Source organism: Nicotiana tabacum, chromosome 2 (genome assembly GCF_000715075.1).
Source record: "Nicotiana tabacum cultivar K326 chromosome 2, ASM71507v2, whole genome shotgun sequence".
Lineage (NCBI taxonomy): Eukaryota > Viridiplantae > Streptophyta > Magnoliopsida > Solanales > Solanaceae > Nicotiana > Nicotiana tabacum.
In genome coordinates this window covers 107,511,362-107,532,563 of record NC_134081.1, presented here as the reverse complement: position 1 = coordinate 107,532,563, position 21,202 = coordinate 107,511,362, and the positions used below count along the sequence as shown (strand labels likewise).

At 34.1% G+C, this 21,202-nt stretch overlaps 1 long non-coding RNA gene across 2 annotated transcripts; it reads left to right on the top strand.

Moving 5' to 3' along the window:
- Window positions 1-11,957: 11,957 nt before the first annotated feature.
- Window positions 11,958-19,202, top strand: LOC142172981 (uncharacterized). 2 transcript variants are annotated; one of them, XR_012702321.1, is made up of 2 exons: window positions 11,958-16,029; window positions 18,815-19,202. It is a non-coding gene; the product is annotated as an uncharacterized LOC142172981 (long non-coding RNA). The 2 variants fall into 2 exon arrangements; XR_012702319.1 differs by having other exon boundaries at window positions 18,806-19,133.
- Window positions 19,203-21,202: the final 2,000 nt, after the last annotated feature.

The window sequence follows — 21,202 nt, the reverse complement described above, 5'->3', positions numbered from 1 at the left end:
TTTAATTGCATAATTAAAAATACTGACCGAATTCGGTCAAAAAAATACCGACCTTCGGCAGATTTTTCTTTTAGGATCGTTTGTGAAAATTAATTTACCAACCGAAATCGGTCGAAAATTGTGACCGACTTCGGTCGCTGTTTTTTACCGACCAACTAAATTACTAAAGTCAGAGTTGGCCTACGCGAACGCGAGAGGACAGTCGCGTTCGCGAAGAAGTAAATCTGGGCAGACAGTATTAATTTCAAAAACGAAGGTTTGAACCCATTTTTCATATTTTGAGCTAGAGAATACAGAATTGGGCGATTCTTGAAGGAATTTTTGTGGAGTTGATTGTGGTAAGTGATTCCTACTTGATTTTGGTTAAATCCCATGATTTCATCTTTAATTTTGTCATCTACTTTGTGATTTGGGGTGAGAAATTGGGAAAAAAGAGGAAGAACTCTTGAGTTAGAATTTTGAGGTTATGGATGAGATTTTGTTATCAGAATTGAGTAATTTTGGTATGGTTAGGCTCGTGAGTAACGGGATTTCGGGTTTTGTGACTTTTATCGGATTTCGAGGCGTGGGCCGGGGCCCGGTTCAGCCGATTTTGGCTTTTTGGCTTATAATTTTGTATTTTTCTTGTGGAATTAATTTTTTTAGCTTATATTAATTAAATCGTACTGCTTGTGTCTAGATTCGGGGCATTTGGAGATTGATTCGAGGGGCAAAGGCATTGAAAAATAAGATTTTGCGCGATTTGAGGTAAGTAACAGTTTTAAATCTGGTCCTAAAGGTATGAAACCTCAAATTTTGGTATGATGTGACTATTTTGAAGGTGACGCATATGTTAAGTGATGGACGTGTGGGTGTGCACCATGGGGGATTGTGACTTGGTCCGTCCCGCGAGACTGTAAAGTCGAATAGCCTATGGTTAATTACATGTTATCTCTGTGTTATAGAAATTTGACTGCAATCATATTAGAAATCATACTTAGGCTATATGATAGTATGGTTGGGACTCGTAGAGGTCGCATACCTATGAATTATTTGCTAATTATTATCTTGTACTCAGTCATAGTTTTACTTGTACATCATATCTCAGTCTCTTCTTGATTCCTGTTGATACACTATGTTATTTTGTTTGGGCTGATCTTTATGATTTCTGAGGGCCATGAGACCAGAGAGGTACATGACTGAGTGAGGCCGAGGGCCTAGTTGTGAGGTATATATATCGTAGCACGTGAGTTGTCCGTGCGAATCATGATATTTATACTTAGCACGTGAGTTATCCGTGCGGATTCTAATATGATATTGTAGCACGTGAGTTATCCGTGCGGTTCTTGATATGATACGATAGCACGTGAGTTGTCCATGCAGCACGTGAGTTGTCCGTGTAACACGTGAGTTGTACGTATGGATTATAGCGCTTGGGCTGTAGGAGCCCCTCCGGAGTCTGCACACCCTCAGTGAGCGTATGTACCTATTGAGTGTGACTACTTAGGGCTGAGAGCCGAGTGATTGAGCTGTTGTGACGAGTTGAGTGTTTGTTGCCCTAAGAGGCTGTACTTATTTTTCATTTGTTGATACACTTAGTTGCTATCTGTCATTGTTGTGGAATTTCTGAAAGATTCTATATCCGGATTACCTGCACTATAACTTTATAAACTGATTTGACTTGAACTGTCGGATTTGAAAGCATGTCTATTCTTTGCTGGAATTACTGAAAATTAAAGGTATTTGTATAGCTCATCACTACCTTCTCAGTTCCTTATTTATTTCCGTTAATTGCTGAGTTAGTTGTACTCATACTACACCCTACACTTCATGTGCAAATCCAGGTGTGTTTGATCACTTAGGTCGTTGAGTTCGTGCGCGATCGAGTACCAGAGACTATGAGGTAGCTGCCGGCGTCCGCAGATCTTGCCTCTCCTTCTATGTTTTTTTTTCTTTCAATCTGTATTGATACTTAGAAACTGTTTGTATTAGACTGGATATCGAGATGCTCATGACTCAGTGGCACCCCAATATCGGGCTATTTTTTTCGCAGTCAAAAATATAAAGTGGCAAAGTTACGAATGAAATGCTGACACGTGGCATTTCAATTCCAAAAGTTATAAAAATGGAATTTTAGCCACAAAAAAAAAGAAAGAGAAAATCTATCTTAACACCTCCCCATATCCGCCCCAACCTACTGATTCCCTCGTCTCCGGCCAACCCAACCAACTCATACCATCGTCTCCGGCCGCTCTACCTCTCCCTCAACGCTTCTGGCCCTGGGTATAGATTCTCAAGAAGTAACATGTATCCAACTGCTAATTGCAGAGCTTTGCAATTCTTCTACAAAAGAAATGATTTGTCGATTAATTATTTCTCCCACTCAAAAATCAATCACCATGAAACTGTAAATAACAGGCAGCTTACGTATTAATATATGCCATTTTGAGATTTCAAAGTAAGGTCCTACAGAAATTATTGTAATGTTGTCAGTTACATTATCAATGGTAGCAGCCATAGATTTTTCGACGTGAACAAGATACTGAGACAGGATCGAGAAATTGGGTTAAATTTGTATGAATCTGTTTTTATAAGAATCTGCTAGATTTTGTATGAATTAGTTGGATTTTATTTAAGAGGGAATGTGAGATTTTAGAAAGGAAAGATGCCAGTGGAGCTTATTTTCCATAGATATGAGAGGTAAGAGACGGTGAAAAGATGTAGGGAAGAAGAAAGAGCCTTGTCAGCCTAATGTAAAGGCTAGTGTTATTTCACGCTCTCAAATGCGGTAGGAAACACGCGTTGTGCCATGTCATTCATGGGTGTTCAATAGATCCAGTTTTAACTTATTTTAGGTGCTTAACAGGAACAACTGTGAGTTAAAGTGCCAAAATAAAAAAATTGTGACAACTTTAAGGGGCCACTTATGTATTTGGCCAATAAACAAATATATAACTACAATATAATATAACTTAAATACAATTTAGATACAACTTTATTATAATTTCGTAAGTATATAATACGTCATGTCGTCTTCTTCTTCTTCTTCTTCTTCTTCTTCTTCTTCTTCTTCTTCTTCTTTCAATCTAAAATTCGGCCAAAATTAATTCTAATCTTTCACCAAACACCCTCAAAATTGAGATGTAACACTACTAAAAATTCAGCCAAAATCGACCACGACTAACCGATCGACTTCGGTCGGTCAAAAATCTGACCAAAAAACCAACCGAAGTCTGTCGATTTTTTAAAATATTTTATTTTTTAATTTTTTTTTTTACGAAACCGACCAACTTCGATCAAATTTTTTTTTGATGCAAAAATACGGAAAACTATTTTAGCATCCCGCAAAATTTATTTTTTAAGAAACCGACCCAAATCGGTCGGTTTTTCATATAAAATAAATTAATATTAATATTCAAAAAACCGACCGAAATCGGTCGGTTATTTCAGTAAGTCATTTTAAAAAATCGACCGACTTCGGTCGGTAATTTTATATTTTTAATAAAATCGACCAAAATTGGTCGGTTATTTTCGTGCAAAAATGCAATTAAAGAGTACAAATAAATTAAAAGAAAGTCATAAACCAAAATATAACAATAGTCTAGTGGTAGAGTAGTATCTTTCGATAGTACAGACCCTGGTCCGAGTCCCAAATAGTGTATTTTTTAATTGCATAATTAAAAATACCGACCGAATTCGGTCGGAAAAATACCGACCGTCAGCAGATTTTTCTTTTAGGATCGTTTGTGAAAATTAATTTACCGACAGAAATCGATCAAAAATTGTGACCGACTTCGGTCGCTGTTTTTTTACCGACCAACTAAATTACTAAAGTCGGTCGGAAATCGGTCGTTTTTTCCAGTTTTTCGATCGATTTCGGTCGGTATTTCTGGACGGTTTTAGGCAATTTTGTAGTAGTGTAAACTCCAAAGAATATTCTCAATTGTTACAACAATACCCAATCGAAACAAATAATAGTTTTGGAAAGCTCAAATTCGAATTCAAAGCTTCGAAACTTATTAGAGAGGGTAATAAAGTTTCATATGTAGTATAAGAAGGTAAAAATCCCTTATTACTTTTAGTCTGCGCCAGAAACTATTTACATCTGGTAGCGAAAAAATATATAAAAAGTGTAGAATTTTTATATATAACATACATAATGTATATATATATATATATACAAAAAATATATAAATTTTATATATTTTTTGGGCTATTATTTTATAGCGGTTATGCAATGTCATTTTTTCACCCCAAATATTAGCTTAAGAGGTGAGGATTGCTCAAAATTATATAAAAAGATCAAGGACCTCAAATTCCATCGATGTGGGACGAGTCAACATTATCTGAAGGAAAAAAATAGAACATGTCACGCGAAGATTGTTAGAATGTCAAAATGTTCCCCGTACTAACTTCATTTTGAAGCGTGTCATCACCAATTGAAAGTCCGAACACTGGAGGCATCTTCTGACCTATTTCTCTAAAAAAAAATAAAAGCAGGCAATTCAGGGAAACAAATTTGGTTAAAGAATGAAATAGTTGCTTCCATATTGGAACAACTTCTTATTGTTTTAAATCAGGATGAAAGATGAGAAATTCTAGAGCAGCTTATATTATATCCCGTGGGTTTGAAGAAGATACTAAACTTTAAATATTTCTTAAACTTCGACTATGATTTTAATAGCCATCCTGCAAGCGGCTATTTGTATATTGCACGATCGTCATTGATAAAGATAGTTAACAAAAATTCAGTTCAATTAACAAGAATCTAGACTTCGACAAAATAAATACAAAAGTACTTAAGTGCGGAATTTTAATCTTTGATAATCTTCATTGATAAATGGTGTGCTTGGTATGATATTTTCTAGAAAACTAAGTACTTCTTCCCTCCTAATTTATGTGGCGGAATTCGAATTTCGAGAATCAAATGAGTTTTTCTTTCAACGTGATCTTTTCATATGTCTTTTAAATTTTGAATTATTAATTTTTATGATTTATAATGCTTTTTATATAATTTTTAAACATATAAATTTTATCTTAAAAAAGCTTAAAGATTTTGTCTGAATTCAACCAGGGGCGGCCCAAGGGTCAAGCCACTAAAGCAAAGGTTTTAGGCCCCCTAATTTTTCTTTTGTTTTTCTACTCGTATTTGTATTGAGAACCCGACTAATCTAGATTTGTACCACGTAAGACATAGTAAAAGAGAGAACACATTTTAACAGAAATTTTTTTAACCAAAGGACTCGAACCCAATATATTTAATTAAGGTAAGTTGGATCAAATACATCTCACAACAATCTTTAAAGGCAGAGTCTAAATATATTGGGTATGTTAAAATAAAAAATAAAATATTTTATAAAAATTCAAGATAACTTTTAATTTAGTAGTGATGTAACCGTTTGAGCAAAAAATGCAGAAAGAGAATCACTCCCCCTAAACCCTTGTCGCGGATATAAAACTTTTCATTTTTTAAATTTTACGAGTGATATCATTAGTGAGGTATCTATATGAATTTGGTTCTATTATCTAAGATCAACAATATCTTAGGAGAGACTAAATTATTTATAAAAGAAACTATTAACAACTGATGTTAGGCCAAAATTTTATACTTTTAGCACATTACTCGCCCTATATTTTATTGATTTAAGTAAGTTATTGTGCGACAATTGCGCTAAATTATGTTGTTCTATATGTAGGAATATCGGAATGAATCATCGATGTTATGATAATTTTTTTTTCCTTCTGAAAGGCCCCAAATTAAAATTTGACTTTAGGCCACCAATCTTCTTGGGCCGCCCCTGAATTCAACATCAAAATTTAAAAGTTTAACTCTTGAGATCCGAGTTCTTCTACATAAATTGGGACATAGAATGATTTTCTTGCTTATTTTTTTTATGTTTGATTAGTAAACAGAAAACATTATCCTAAAAATATTTATATATATAATCTAGCAAATACTATGTGGGACGGGATAGGTCGGGATATCAGGGATAAGTCGAGGGGCTAGGGGTGGAAGGGTGAATTGGAGGTGGGGTGTGAGTGAGAGTGGGAGAGTTGAAAGAGAGTTTCACAAATTATTTTTCTTACTCCTCATAGGGAAGTCATTTTTCTTAAAATGAATTCTTAAGGAAAATATTTTTCCTACTCTTGTTTAGGAAGTCATTTTCCTGAACATGAATTATAAGCTCCCATTTGGACATAGATTTTGGCTTTATTTTTTAAAAAAAAAAATATTGAAAACATTGTTCGTTTATGAAATATGATCATGTTTTGAAGAAAAAAATTTCAAAAAATTTGAAGTTCCTAAAAACTGATTTAGGGCAACTTTTGGATGAAATTTTTCTTCCACTCATAAAACTTCAACTTTTCTTCAAATAAAATGTGCGAGCACCTAATTTTTTACTATATTTGATTTTTCCATCACTTTTTAGTATGTAAATACTTGCTAAGTTTAATCTTAATATTTTAGCCTTTATTTTAATTTTTATTAGGTTTAATTGATAAAATTGAAACCACAAAAATATTTTATATTTTAGAGTAGTAGTTTTTAATTTTGCAAAAGAAAGAAAATTTTAAAATAAATATGTATATTCTTATACTAGAAGTAGTTAGTTAATATTTTATCTTACTATTTCAATTTAGTAGGAATAATAATCTTTTTCACTTAACTAAAAAAAAAAAGAGGGAAGATTCCATATGGTTTCCATTTCACAAATTTTGCCCTTAGGGCATCTCCAACCTTTATCCCCATTTTGATCCCCAAAATGGGAAAAAACTATTCCCCCATTCCCCCCCCCCCCAAAAAAAAATATTCTTTTTTATATTCTTCTCTTTCTTCTATATTATATTATTATCTTTCATTTCAATTTTTATTTTTTAAATTCCATTGAACAAATTTCATCTTTTATTTTCATTAATTTGTAATTTCCATTAAAACAATTCCATAAAATTTTAAATAATATAATTTGTAAGCAATTATTATAGATTAATTAATAATTCAAATAAAAGTGAAATCATTGTGATATAATTTGAGATGATTATATATTTTTTGTACAATTATAACTTATAATAAAATTAACTTACAATTTTACATAAAAATAATAAATGCACAAAAATTAATTTATCAAAATTATACGCCAAAGTTAAGATATAAAATTAATATTATAAAAATATTACATAAACATAATTAAGTATATATAAAAAGATGTAACGATCCGACTTGTCGTTTTAAGAATTTATTCCTCGTTCAGTGACTTAAGGTCTCGAGCAGTTTCGCAATATGTATTATGACCCGCGGGTGTGGTCGAGTTTGATTTTCAGAAGATTCGGAATTTAATTAAAGGAACAACTCTTATTTAGAAGCTTAAATGGAAAGAGTTGACCGGAGAGTTGACTTTTGAGCAAACGACCTTTGGAATTGAATTTTGATGATGTCAACAGTTTCGTATGATGATTTCGGACTTAGGCGTATGTTCGGATTCGGATTTGAAAGTCCGTAGGACAATTCGACGTATTTTGGCGAAAGTTAGAAAATAGAAGATTTTGGAAAGTCCGACCGAAGGGTGAAATTTTGATAACGAGGTCGGATTTCGATTCCGAAAATGAGGATAGCTCCACGTCATCAATTATGACTTGAGTGCAAAATTTGAAGTCAATCCGGATTGATTTGATATGTTTCGGCGCAAAATATAGAAGTTGGAGGATTTGAAAACTTATAATTCGATTTGATGCGCGATTCGTAATTTTGACATTGTTTAATATGGTTTGAAGCCTCGGCTAAGTTCGTATTGTACTTTGGACATGTTGTTATAATTGGTTGAGGTCCCGGGGGCCTCGGGTGAATTTCGGAAGGGTAATGGAGCAATTCGAACTTGGAAGAAGCTGCTGCAAAATGGCAAAGCTGTTGGATTCGCACCTGCGGAATTTTGGGCGCAGGTGCGACCACGCAGCGGCGAGGGAGCCATCGCAGAAGCGAAGATGGAAGGGCATGGCAGTGGTCGCAGGTGCAAAGAAAATCCCGCACCTGCGGAACCGCAGAAGCGGGACCTATTTGCGCAGATGCGCATGTTGCATCGCACCTGCGAATGCGCAGGAGCGGAAAGGATTCCGCAGGTGCGATGTGTTTGTTGGCAGTGGACGTCGCAAAAGCGACATCGCAGGTGCGATAAAATGGTCCGCAAGTGCGCAAACTGGGCAGAATGTTAAGGACCAAAAAATGGTCATTTCGCCATTTTGTTTTGGGATTTTTGGAGCTCGGATTTGGGCGATTCTGGAGGGATTTTTCACAAGCTTGGTTGGGATAAGTATTCTATATCCTAAAGTGATTATATTTCATGAATCTGCGATTATATGTATCGTTTAATTTGGATTTAAATGGAAGAAATTAAGATTTTTACAAAATCTTCCAAAAACGGAAATCTAAGATTTGGAGGTCGAGTTATTATTGGAATTCGATAAAATTGGTATGGTTGAACTCATATCGGAATGGATATTTGGATTTCGTGAATATTATGTCGAGTTCCGAGAAGCGAGTCCCGTATTGACTTTGTTGACTTTTTGGAATAAAGTTTTAAGTTAACGTATTGTTATTTGGAATTGTTTCCAATGAATTTTAACGAAATTATACAATTATTTTGGATAGATTTGAGCTGTCCGGAAGTCAACTCAAGCAAGAAGGCGATTTTGGAAATATTGGCATAACTTCAAAAAGGTAAGTATCTTGCCTAACCTTGAGTGGGGAAAATTACCCCTTAGGCATTGAATCTTATGTGTAAATTATGTAATTGAAAGCCATGCACGCGAGGTGATGAGTACGTACTTGGTTTATATGTGCAAATTGCAATGATTACAATTCTTAGGTGCCCTTATGTATTAAGTCGAAAATTATTGGCACCTATTAAATCCTCTATTTGTCATGCCTAGAACCTTGTTTGTTGAAATTATTTTTATATGATGATTTGGTGTGATTGCCACCTTGAATTTATGTAAAATATATTTTGTTAAGATTTTGTGCACATTATGGTCGAGCCATGGGCTCCTTATTGTGAAAAAATGATGTATTATTGATTTCTGTGGCAAGTTGAAATATTTTAGAACTTGATGAGCCATTTGTGATATGTGAGCACTTGATGTATAGTTGTTGAAATCATATTTACTTTGGGACTACGGAACGATATTTCGGGAGTTTTTCCTGCCCTGCATATTTACTTTGGGACTATGGAACGGTATTCCAGGAGATCCCCCTGCCCTGCATATTTACTTTGGGACTACGAAACGGCATATTTACTTTGGGACTACGGAACGGTATTCTGGGAGATCCTCCTGCCCTGCATATTTACTTTGGGACTACGAAACGGTATTCTGGGAGATCCTCTTGCCCTACATATTTACTTTGGGACTACGGAACGGTATTTCGGAAGATCCTCTATGTCTTGCATATTTACTTCTGGGACTACGAGGCGATACTTCGGGAGTGTTCTTTTGTTGATATTTTTTTATGGATGCACTTGCCTTTGATTATTTTATTTTTCCGTGATATGTAAATTTTTATGTTCTTCCGTGATGTATTATTTGATTTTATTATTTATTTTGTATTCCTTGATGTATCGTGTTGGTTTTGGCTCTTTGTACAAGAATCTACAGATTTGTGTTTATGATTTTTACTGATTTTAGAGAATTGAGTTGTTTCGAATAAAATAAATTGCTATTATATTTTTAATTTAATAAATTTTGCATCCAAATTAGTAATCATCAGATGCTTCATTTTAATTGAAATGTCATTTTCTCTACCCAAATAATTTCTAAAATAAATTCATCCCTTTGTTGATTTCTTACTTGATTTAAAGATTTTAACCTTATTTTAGTGAAAATAAATTGATCATGCGGATCTTATATACATTGATATTTTGACACGTGAGTTTTCCGTGTGATGGTGATAGAAATATGGGCACGAGGTGCCGTAGAAAAATATGAAAGTGGACTGAGACCCGTAATTTTTATGATTGTGAAATGAGGTGTCACATGGTGACTTTTACTTGAAAATATATTTATTAGAAAGTATTATATTCTGAAGATTTTTATTTGAAAAACATATAGGCGAAAGAGTTTATATTTGGAGGACTTAATTAATTGGTTATACTTGTGTTCCTTATTCGTCTGAGCAATAATTATGATGTTCTTGTTGCATTGTTGTTATACCACTGGTTGATTTTATTGTTATCATTGCTAGCTATTTTCCAGTATTATTTTATATACTATATTGCACAGGCTATTAGACTAGTGAGTGTCTTGATTGTACCTCGTCTCTACTCCACTGAGGTTAGTCTTGATACTTACTAGGTACTGACCGTGGTGTACTCATACTACACTTCTACATATTTTTGTGCAGAGCCAAGTATTGGAGGTATCGGACCCGGACAGAGTTAGAGTGTAATCGCAAGGATTCAAGGTAGAGCTGTTTGGTCGTCGCAGTCCCTTGGAGTCTGTTCATTTCATTGTACTGTTAATTTTAATCAAACAGTATTGTATATTTGGTCCTCGTGATCATTCCATGTATTTAGTTAGAGTTCGTGACTCAGTACTACCCAGTCTGGGAGGGGGGGAGTTGTATGTTCTTATTCGTTCCGCTGATAGTTTTGGTTGCTTATTTCAAAAAAAATATTATTGAAATCGGCTTACCTAGTATTAGAGACTAGGTGCCATCACGACGTGTATGGCGGGATTTTGGGTCGTGACAAGAGATAAATTAAAAGAGTTAAATAATAAAATATGCATAAATAGTAATGGGGGAGATGAATAATATACCCCATATTTGGAGGAACACTATTCATCCCCCATTTGGGGGCAAAAATGGAGGAGGGTTGGGGCTTCATTATGGCAAAAAATTGCCCTTATTATGGGGAAAAGGGGAGGGTCGGAGATGGCCTAAGGGCATCTCCAACCTTTACCCCCATTTTGGTCCCCAAAATGGAGATTTTCTCATTTTGGGGACAACTTACTCCAACCATTCCCCCATTTTTCTCCCAAAAGAGAATATTCTTTTTTATATACTTCTCTCTCTTCTATATTATATTATTATCTTTCATTTTAATTTTATTTTTTAATTTCCATTAAAAAAATTCCATCTTTTATTTTCATTAATTTGTAATTTCCATTAAAACAATTCCATAAAATTTTAAATAATATAATTTTTAAGCAATTATTATAGATTAACTAATAATTCAAATAAAAGTAAAATCATTGCGATACAAGATTAATTTAATACATATTACATAACGATAAAATTCATTCGAAATACTACATAAATATTCAACTTCAACATCTAGTATTCTCCCATGAATGATCTATTAATGCATTACGGAGTGCAAAATGAGCATCTTTGTCCTTAATTCTTCTATGTCGAGCTAAACATTCTTTAAATCGTTGATTTTCATCTACTGCCATTTCTACTATTGGAGGTGGACCTTCCAAATCATCTTGAATTGGTGCATTAAGATCACGCTCATTCTCGATTATCATATTGTGCAGTATAATACATGTAGTCATTATATCATGTAGCAACATCAAATATTTTATATTTGCAACTTTCATTTTTTGTGATGGTTATATCTTTTTCATACAATTATAACTCATAATAAAATTAACTATCAATTTTACATAAAAAAAAATAGATGCACGATAATTAATTTTTCAAAATTATACGTCAAAGTTAAGATGAAAAATTAATTAGGTAAATATATTATATAAACATAATTAAGTATATATAAAAAGATAAATTAAAATATTAAATAATAAAAATAATAATATTTTAATAGGGAATAGTAAATGGGGAGATGAATAGTGTGTCCCCAAATTTGGGGAGACACTATTCACTCCCCATTTTGGGGATAAAAATGGGGGAGGGTTGGAGTGAAATTTCCCCATTTTTGTCCCCAAAAATGGGGAAATCCTCATTTTGGGGACAAGGTTGGAGTTGCTCTTACTATTGGATTTCACGTGATCACAGTGCACACACCTGCACTTTGATTGACTTTATTATTTATTTTATCACTAACTCATTTAGGTATAATATACACATATTACTCTTTTGTCCTTTAGCCATCTCAGCTACAGATGCACACACTCACACCGCAAATTAATTCTTCAATGACAGCTAGCAAAAGTGGCCTTCCAAGAAACTTCCCTAATTCTTATCCCAATTCCAAATACAACAGCACACACACATGCCTATATATCTACACAGAGAAAAACAACAGAGGGACCCCCCAAGATTTAGCTCCTTCATTCCCTAAATCTCTCTCTCTCATTAAGACGGCGATAGCAGAAGCTCTTCATTGGAGAAGCCCGCCGCGTCGACTTCGCCGGAGATGTTGATGACGATGAGAACTTTCAGATTTGGCTGGGCGAGCTAACGTCGGCAACGCCACTTTCGAACTCCATTAAAACCAGCAGCCACCAAGCTCTTAAACCTTCCTCCTCCAAAAACTAACCCAAAACCACCCGTAAAGTACCAATATTTTCAGCCGGAGTTTGAAGCAGAGTTCGAGAGGTCCTTTCGAGTTCATGGCGAGGTTTCCGGCGCAATCTGACGATGTCATTTGTGTTCAATCTTATCGGCATATCTTCTCGTCTTCTTTGTAAGCCAACTGGTTCCATTTATTTCAAATACTTTCTTTAGCAAGCTCTGCTAGATCTGTTAAAGGCTCAATTTGCTTAACAAAGTAGATACCTGTTCTTATGAATGCTTGAATTTTTTTTTTTGATAAAGCATGTTTGAATGTGTTATTCAAGATAATTTGGTGGATCGGGAAAATTGATTTTAGAAGAAATTTTTTATTTTTGTTGGAAGATCGAGATTCCAAGAAAGCTTTTATTAGGATAACTTCCTATCTGAAATAGTCGAAAACTTTTTTTTTTTTTTTTTTGCGGATAATGGGATGATATTGTATATAGTAGAAATCTACCTAGTCCATTGTGATCCTGCTAGTTCTTAGGTGAAATACTAGCTACTTATAGTATATTATTGTATTGTTCACTCCAAATATTAAATAACCCAGGGAATCTTTATTTCATTAGATGTTGTGAGAGAAGTAGTCAATATGGAGAAAAGTGGGATCCAGGTCATAGTTCCGGGTAGAAGTACTCTTCGCCCAGGCTTGTTTTTCGTAGCTTAACTCAGGTAAAACTATTTCGCTAGGGAGATCCAACTCATATTTCTGGGTAGAAGTACTTTTCGCTCAGGCTTGCTTTTCGTAGCTTAACCCAGGTAAAACATTTTCATCTAGGGGGATCCAGCTTATATTTACGGGTAGAAGTACTCTTCGCCCAGGTTTGCTTTTTGTAGCTTAATCCGGGTAGAAGTAGTCTTTGTCCAGGCTTGCTTTTCATTAGTTTAACCCAGGTAGAACCTTTTCTCCAAGGGTATTCAACATTTCTTTTCCAGTAATACAGGACGTCAACCCCTGGTTACATTTCCTTTTCAATAACACAGGGTACCAACCCCCGGTTACATTTCCTTTTCATTAATACAGGACGCCAACCCCTGGTTACATTTTTTTCCAATAATATAGGGCGCCAACCCCTAGTTACATTTTCTTTCCAGTAATGTAGGGCGCCAACCCCTGGTTATATTTCTTTTTTAGTAATACAGGGAGCCAATCCCTTGTTACATTTCCTTTTCAGTAATACAGGGCGCAAACCCCTGGTTACATTTCCTTTCCAGTAATACATGGCGCCAACCCCTGGTTACATTTCCTTTCCAGTAATACAGGGCGCCAATCCCTAGTTACATTTCTTTTTCATTAATACAGGGCGTCAACCCCTGGTTACATTTCTTTTTCAGTTCTTCACCCATGCTCGTTTTCGCATTTTAACCTAGGTAGGACCTTTTTGCCCAGGGGATTCATTTTCATTTCACTAATACATGGCACTAACCCCTGGTTACATTTTCTTTTCAGTAATACAGGGCGCCAACCCCTGGTTACATTTCATATCAGTAATACAGGGCACCAACCCCTGGTTACATTTCTTTTTCAGTAATACAGGGCGCCAACCCCTGGTTACATTTCTTTTTCAGTAATACAAGGCGCCATCCCCTGATTACATTTCCTTACCAGTATAGGGTAAACCAATCCATGATCTCCTTACCAGTATAGGGTACGCCACTCCCTAGTTGATTTGATTTTAAATGCAGGATACACCACTCCCTGATATCATTGCCAATATAGGGTATCTCATTCCCTGGTCATATTTTCCTAACATAAGGTACACCAATCCTTAGTTGTGACATTCTTTTGGGACAATTAAAAAATAAAATTATGACCTTTTTAGGGTATACCATTCCTGTTTTTTTATTGCTTTCAATAAAGAAGTAGTTTAGAATTTTGTTACAATAACTCACGAAATTTTTCTAGTAAAAACTAGGGCAGAAAATTTTGTTCGTTTGTTTGTTTTGGTGTCTGAGCATGTTTTTACCTCGAGGCATATGGTTCGAGATGACTAAAAGAAGATTTCTCAATCTAGAATAAAGAAAAGAAAAGTAAAAGAAGTGAATCCAAATGCAGAAGCAAATAGAAAGGATATGGATTCCTCAAGACATGACTGAAGTTACGAACTTTACATTTCCCGTTTTGATCAGAAGAAGCTGTAGAAGAATGAACTAGCACCTGCAGCTAGCAAGCATCAAGGTTCAGATCAAAAGTCTGCATGAAGAACCATTCAAGACTCAAGATCAAGATTCAGAAGACTTATAGATAGGAATCTTGTAACTTATAGCTGATAGGCTTGTTTAGTTCCTTTAGATTTGATGTAATAACAGGGCCACGGATCGGAGCCTCGACGAAACCTCGCTCGACTCTCGAACTCATCACTCCATCATTCTTCTTGAACTACACGCGACCTGATTCCCTTATAACCCGGGATATGTAGGTTGTCCAAAACCAGGACTCGGTTGTACCTTTTTCTTTTATTTTCTTCCTCTTTTAAATAACGATATGGTCAAAAATTAGTCACACGGCTCACTTTGTCTTTGCCTGAAAACTCTTCATGTTTCCAAACAAAGAGGGGCAGCTGTGAGCACCTAATTTTTTATTATATTTATATTTTTTATCACTTTTTAGTATATAAATACTTGCTAAGTTTAATCTTAATATTTTAGTCTTTATTTTACTTTATATTAGGTTTAATTGATAAAATTGAAACCACAAAAATATTTTATATTCTTAGAGTAGTAGTTTTTAATTTTGCAAAAGAAAGAAAATTTTAAAAAAAATATGTATATTCTTATACTAGAAGTAGTTAGTTAATATTTTATCTTACTATTTCAATTTAGTAGGAATAATAATCTTTTTCACTTAACTAACAAAAAAAAGGAAAGATTCCATATTGTTTGTGCCCTTACCATTGGATTTCACGTGATCACAGTGCACAAACCTGCACTTTGATTGACTTTATTATTTATTTTATCACTAACTCCTTTAGGTATAATGTACACATATCACTCTTTTGTCCTTTAGCCATCTCAGCTACAGATGCACACACTCACATCGTAAATTAATTCTTCAATGACAGCTAGCAAAGGTGGCCTTCCAAGAAACTTCCCTAATTCTTATCCATATTCCAAATACAACTGCACACACACACATGCTTATATATCTACACAGAAAAAAATGGAGGGACCCCCCAAGATTTAGCTCCTTCATTCCCTAAATCTCTCTCTCTCATTAAGACGGCGATAGCAGAAGCTCTTCATTGGAGAAGCCCGCCGCGTCGACTTCGCCGGAGATATTGATGACGATGAGAACTTTCAGATTTGGCTGGGCGAGCTAACGTCGGCGACGCCACTTTCGAACTCCATTAAAACCAGCAGCCACCAAGCTCTTAAACCTTCCTCCTCCAAAAATCAACCCAAAACCACTCGTAAAGTACCAATATTTTCAGCCGGAGTTTGAAGCAGAGTTCGAGAGGTCCTTTCGAGTTCATGGCGAGGTTTCCGGCGCAATCTGACGATGTCATTTGTGTTCAATCTTATCGGCATATCTTCTCGTCTTCTTTGTAAGCCAACTGGTTCCATTTATTTCAAATACTTTCTTTAGCAAGCTCTGCTAGATCTGTTAAAGGCTCAATTTGCTTAAGAAAGTAGATACTTGTTCTTATGAATGCTTGAATTCTTTTTTTTTTTTTGATAAAGCATGTTTGAATGTGTTATTCAAGATAATTTGGTGGATTAGGATAATTGATTTGAGAAGAAATTTTTTATTTTTGTTGGAAGATCGAGATTCCAAGAAAGCCTTTATTAGGATAACTTCCTATCTGAAATAGCCGGAAACTTTTTTTTTTGTTTTTTGCGGATAATGGGATGATATTGTATATAGTAGAAATCTACCTAGTCCATTGTGATCCTGCTAGTTCTTAGGTGGAATGCTAGCTACTCATAGTATATTATTGTATTGTTCACTCCAAATATTAAATAACCCAGGGAATCTTTATTTCATCAGATGTTGTGAGAGAAGTAGTCAATATGGAGAAAATTCTTGAGAGATTCAGCAGAAGAGACTCTGAAGGTTGCATGTGAAATTATCTTAGGATAAGAAATCTTACATAATTATAATAATCAAATCTTACACCCTTCCACAATAATTTTCATAAATCATGGCTTTCACAATAATCTCAAACTAGTTTTAGGGAAAATAATTCATGAACATCGTAGCTTGCTTTAAGCGCAATTAATAACAAATCATCGTGATTATGTATACGTTCGCGTGACATGATTACGATTTTTAAAATAAATCAAAGTACGCGTTCGCGCGATTTTGAGCAAATAATCTTGATAATAATAAAGTGTTATTAATTGTGTACACGTACGCGTGACATGATTTTTGACACACCAAACAAAATGAGTACACGTACGAGTGACTTATTTCAAGATAATTTTTATAAATCCAATCAAGCAATAAAAGCGGACATAGTTAAAACATGAGAACCAATAAAACACATGTTATCCAAAATTAATTCAAGTCAAGTTGTAGTCAATAAAGCGACCGTGCTAGAACCAGGAACTAGGGGAATGCCTTACACCTTCTCCCCGGTCAACAGAATTTCTTACCCATACTTTATTTTCGCAGACCAATAATAATGGAGTCAAACCTTCCTTTGACTAGGGATTCAAATAAAATGTGACTTGGAACACCCAAAAATCAATTTCAAGTGCCGACTCTGTAAATAAAATAATCCCTACTCAAATTTGTCACTTTGATTGAAAAAACTCTTTAACCCACGGTCCGTATATCTTTTTAAGGATAGAAAAGGGGTGTGACAAAATGCATATCCAAACACAATTTCAAAAACTCTTTTTTAACGTTTCAATCAAATTCATGTCCAAACGCTAACTAAATATTTTCCAAAAAATAAAAGCCAACATCTCCGTAAACACCCAAAGATATTTACAATTTCATCTTGCAGGAGAACTGTTTTTACCTCAAACTGACACAAAATAGATTAGTCTTCCATCAATTGCATAAATTATGCTTCTGACAATAGACCTAAGAACAGGACCGAATCATCAGCCCAGAATCAAAAGTGTTGTCACACTGCTGATGCAACTGTGCATATATCATACTCCAAATTTTCAGTCCATGGCCCGTATGGGGCTGTATTTTCAGACCACAGAATGTATATATATATATATATATATATATATATATATATATATATATATATATATAGGATCTAGAAATGTAAATAATAAAAAATGATAAAATACATAAAGATCCTATTAAACTTGTCCAAAAAACAGGTTTGAACACTTAAACTAAACGGGTGTTCTTTTATCTCCTAAACACATCTGAAGTGAATTATTTTCCTCCTTAACAACTGATGTGGCAAAAAAATAGAAAGAAAACAAATTAAAAGTGCATACATAATAGAAAATAAAAATAAAAAGTGCCCCCCCCCCCCCCCCCATCCTTTCTCCTTCTTCCTCACCACTCGTCCATTTCTTCTTCATAGATAGTGCAGTAAACTATTGAAACTTTAATCCAACTCGAAACCACTCAAATCCTTCACCAAATTGCCCCAAATTTCAGATACAGACTCCATAAATTGCACCCAACAAAATTCAGCAACACCCAAAGTTAAAAATCTTTAAACGAAAGTCTCTCTCTCGTTATGTCTCTCTACCTGGGTTTCAAAATCGATCTCAATCCCACTCCAAAAAACTCAATAATTCAATGTGGTAAATGTTCGATTTATATATTTCGTGCTTAATTTTCGATCTATTCCTCTATTTATTCATTTGAATTTTTGAATTGGAGGCGCAAATAAAAGCAGTTTTGAACGTAGAGAAGAAGAAGTTGGAGATGTCGCCGGAACTAGGAAAATGACAACAAATATTCTTTACTTTGCTTCAAAACTTGCGCTTGGAATACCCAAAATGTCATTAAAATTATTTATTTGTCAGTTTATTTAAGCAATTTTTTTTTTGTTTGTAAAAATAGAAGTAAGAAAAATGAAAAAGAAAAGAGTACAAATTACAATTTACAAAAGATAGAAAATTTCTGACGTGGCGCTGACATGGTGCCTGACCTAACGCGCTGACATGGTGCCTGACCTAGCGCGCGTGAAAAATACTTCATATTGTGAGACTGGTATTCGTGTTTCAGGTGGTGAAATAATTCATTCCAAATATGTGTAGGGGGTAAAAGAACATCCGTTTAATTTAACTGTTCAAACCTGTTTTTTGGACAAATTTAATATGGTCTTTTATGTATTTTGCATAAAGATTTCCGTAAGAATATATGCTATCTAACCTTTTCCAAAAACTTTTTCAAAGAAAATGTAGGTGGAAATGCAAACATGAGGTGACAAGATATGCTTTAAGGTAAAACAGGAATATGCTTATTATAGTCACTCGACCAACAAGGGGCCTACTTATTCCTAGTTCAAGCATATTATCCCAAACTTAACATTTAAGTTCCAAACTACAAATTAAAGATGAAACTTGACATTGTTATTGTAAAGACTTGTTTCATTTGTCTTTTCTCTTTCTAGATTTTCCTTCTCCCGCAAGCACTGAAGCCATCCGAAGTGTAGGATTTATCATTTCTCTCTTGAAGAATTTAAGCTATATACACTACATCGTATCGAATTTTTATGGTTCACTATAATTTAATTAACATGTTACTTATTCTCTTTTAAGTTATTAATAATATGTTATCTATATTATTGCATGAACTCAAAACTCCTGAATAATCATAGTTTCTACCGCCCTGACTAAACATGGAATACTTTGACTAGTTCACAATTCCTAGAACAATCACTATGGATTCTTGAATCACTTGGCTTAGACATTATAAGAAGACTTGACCTTGTTCTCCTATTTATGTTTTCTATTTACCTCTAGCTCGTTGGAGGCCGAAGAACTGGGATGGTCATAGCTCCCACTTAAAAAGTTAACGAAGCAGTACGTAGTAATTGTAATAATTTGACAACTGAGACCTTCCAACTTTGGAATAGATATAAAAAACTTGTTTAAGTGTTCTAAATAATCATTTCAGCCCCTACACCTTTTGTGACCTAGACCATAATGGAGTAGTAACATATCTCATAACTAGTTTTTTTTTTTTTTTTTTAACGAATAAAAGATACAAATGATTGAAATGTCAATGAATCATGGAAGAAAGGTCATTTTGCCACTCAAAATATCGGAACGATAAATGGTTCAAAATAAATCATGGCACTTAAAATACCACGTATTGTACCCAAGAAAAAAGTCTATCGAAAATTTAATTGTGGTACGGTCTCTAAGTAGGCGTTTAGACATAAAAATTGTATTTTTTTTTAAAAAAAAAGTAATATTTGAAGTTAAGTTGAAAAATGGTATATTTGAAATTTGAAATTATGTTTGGATATGCATTTCATTTGAAAAAATATTACAGTTTTGTGAGTGGAAAAAAAAAACTTTTGAAAATTTTGAAATTTTGATTTTTGAAAAACTCATTTTCAAAAAATTTTGAAAAGCTTGCAAAATTTAATGGACAAACATATTTTGTTAAAAAAAATTGAAAAAAAGGAAATTTTTTTTATGGACAAACGGTCCTAAATTTCTCTAAAAAAAAATGGTGATGTCACAACGGCATTAATTGCATTACTATTAGGGGTGTCATAATAATTGCACATACTTTTTTTTTTTGGAATTATTGATGTTATTTTGAAAAATATTTTTTTTAAAAGTATTTTTGTGAAAGCAGTTTGTGTTTGGCTAATTAATTAAAAAATACTTCTGAGCAGAAATTAGTATTTGATCAAGTTTTTAAAAGTGCTTTTAAATGTATTTTTCTCAAAAGTACTTTTCAAACAAAATGATATTGGGGAAAATATTTTTTTTTGTTTCTCCAAAATTACTTTTACTCTACTCACACTTTTTTTCTTTTTCGAAAAGCTTGATTTGCACATGGTAGTATGGGTTAAATTGGCTAAAAAAATACCCTTAATATAATGTAATATTATACGATTTGGATGAAATTTTTTATTTTGTGCCTCACACAACTGACACTAGTTGTGTGAGGCTTCTTTTTTGTGTCACAACTTTGCGATCCCGGAATTTTGTGGACCCAAATATGTAAGATATAAATCCACAAATGTGCGAGACAAAAAGAATGAAGTGAAAATCGCAATTACTGGATCCCGGAAAACCCAGCACATTTTAGTGTCATAATTTTGTGATCCCAAAATTTTGTGGACCCAAATATGTAAGATATAGATCTACAAATGTGCGAGACAAAAAGAATGCGTAAGGCACACCATAAAATCACTCCATTTTCCTCGCGATTTTCCCGAAATTAAAAGCCTCCAGTAATTGCATATCAAACAGTAAATAAAGAAACTAATTTGAACGGAATACAAGAGAAAGCTGTAGTTAGTCAAAGGAACTGCCATGGGCAAATTATAATTTCCTGGACAGTTCATTGTTACACACACATTTACATCTTCATCTTGCAAACAGAAACTTCTATTTCTATATACATAGTATAAACTCTCCCAGCGATTGCCTGATTTAAGTTTAAACTTCCACAAACCCACACCTCACTCATCGTAGAGACACTAAATGTACTAACAAAATTAAATAGAAGAGGAGAAATATTTACAGCAAAATGTACTAAGCATATAATATTAGGCCAAATAGTCAGCCGGAAAGAGATAGACTATTTGGGTCCCCAGAAGATAAGAT